Source organism: Chrysochloris asiatica, unplaced genomic scaffold, assembly GCF_000296735.1.
Source record: "Chrysochloris asiatica unplaced genomic scaffold, ChrAsi1.0 scaffold00090, whole genome shotgun sequence".
NCBI lineage: Eukaryota > Metazoa > Chordata > Mammalia > Afrosoricida > Chrysochloridae > Chrysochloris > Chrysochloris asiatica.
In genome coordinates, this window is record NW_006408608.1 from 6,775,683 (window position 1) to 6,777,905 (window position 2,223).

Below are 2,223 nucleotides of genomic sequence, written 5' to 3' on the forward strand. Positions count from 1 at the left end.
ATCACAGGGAAAGAAAACAAAGGATCATTTAAAAGGCAGAAAAGACCAAAATGGATGTCAGAAAAGACTCTGCAACTTGCTCTCCAGCAAGATGCTTAAATGACTAGAAGAAATGAGCAAATAAAAGAACTGAACAAAAAATTTCAAAGGGCACTCCAGAAGACAAAGTCAAGCATTATAATGAAATGTTAAAGACCTGGAGTTAGAAAACCCAAAGCAAAGACCACACTCAGCATTTCTCAAGCTGAAAGAGCTTAAGAAAGAATTCAAGTTTGACTTAACAATATTGGAGGATTCCATGGACAACACAGGTGCTCTGGTAAAGTAGTGGTTATGAATCAGGCCACAAGGTCAGCTGTTTGAAACTACCAGATGCTCCCCGGGAGAAAGATGAGGCTTTTTGCTACCGTAAAGATTTACAGCCTCGGAAACCCTGTTCAGGGTCGCTATGGGTCGGAACCGACTCGACGGCACATAACAACAACAACAACAACAATGGAGAAAATATTGAATGATGCAGAAAGCATCAGAAGAAGATGAAATGTTTACATTGCACTTGGACCAAAAAGAAATGGTGGAGGCTGAGGCCGCCGCTGGAGTTGCTACAGCCAAGCCCTGGCCCACCGGCCCATCCTCTTCTGCCTCTCTCGTTTAGCGCTCGCAGTTTTGGGCCTACACCTCCTCTCCCCCGCTGCTAGCCACCAAAGACTTGACCACCTAAGGAGCCCAACTCTCCGCTCGCCTCGGATGCCGGTGTGACTGAAAGTGGACTAAGTGTGCCTCTCAACATTCGGCTTCTTATGCATGGAAAGGGAATGGGAAGCATCATTGGGAAGAAAGGGGAGTTGGTTAAGAGGATCCGAGACGAGAGGATCAATCTCGGGGAGGAATTGTCCCTAGAGAATCATCACTCTGCCGGGCCCTACCAATACCATCTCTAAGGCCTTGCCCATGATCATCAACAAGTTACAAGAAGGTATCAACAGCACGGCGCCCAGCAGGCCCTGCCACTCTGAGGCTGGTGATGCCGGCCACCCAGTGCGGCGGCTGTAAGATCAAGGAGATCCGCTAAAGCCTCGGGCCCACCCACGTCCTGTTGGCGGGGGATATGCTGCCCCTCTCCACCGACCGGGCCGTCACCATCGCAGGCGTGCGGCAGTCGTTCACCGCGTGTGTCAAGCCAATCTGGCTGGTCATGCCGGAGACGCCTCTTACAGTCTCCGCAGGGGCGAGTCATGACCATTTGGTAACAGCCCAGGCTTGCCAGATCTCCAGTCATCTGTGCCGGCCACCAAGGTCACTGCAGCGATGCTGCGGGCTCCCCCCACACCACCCATGACCTGGAGGAACCCCTCTGGACGCCGATTCCATTAAAAAACAACACACCATTTCGCTGCTCCATCTGGCCAAGCTGAACCTCACGGCAAGACAACAATCTCACTTGGCCACAATGCAAGGCGGGACCGGATTCGCTGGAATTGACTCCAGTTCTTCCGGGGGTGAAAGGCTACTGGGCAAGTTTGGATGCATCTGTTCAAATCACCCATGAACTCACCATTCCAAATAACTTAATTGGCTACATAATCGGACGCCAGGGCATCAACATTAATGAGATCCTCTAGAGATGTTGGGGGCCCAGATCAAAACTGCCAACCCAGTGGAAGGCTCTTCTGGTAGTCAGATTACTATCAACCAGGGCTGCCAGTATTAATCTGGCCCAATATCTAATCAATGCCAGGCTTTCCTCTGAGAAGGGCACGGGGTGCAGCTAGAACAGTGTTGTTGTTAAATGCCATCGAGTCATTTCTGACTCATAGCAGCCCTGTGAGTTTGAACCTCCAACCTTGCAGTTCAAATGAACTCGCGGTCCAGTGCTTATCCTATAGTGCCACACTCGGACTCCAAATGTTAAGTTACTCCATATGCCACGTTTCAGGTTCTTTATGATTGAATTGACCTCAGGGATTGATCTGGTCATCCAAACAGTATCTGCAATCATTTTTTTCCCCTCTGTGGGAAATGGTATTTTAAATTAGGTGTCAGGAAACGATTACCCTGGGGCCAGATATGGCCAGTTGCCTGTTTGTGTATGGTTCCCAAGCCAACAATAGTGTTTACATTTTTAAATGGTTGGGGGAAAAAATCAAAAGAAGATAATATTTTGTGACATGTGGAAATGTTATTGTCCATAAATACAGTTTTATTGGAATACAAGCACACCCA

At 48.8% G+C, this 2,223-nt stretch overlaps 1 pseudogene; it reads left to right on the top strand.

Moving 5' to 3' along the window:
* The first annotated feature begins 298 nt into the window (after positions 1 to 298).
* LOC102819147 lies at positions 299 to 1,772 on the top strand (annotated as a pseudogene).
* Positions 1,773 to 2,223: the final 451 nt, after the last annotated feature.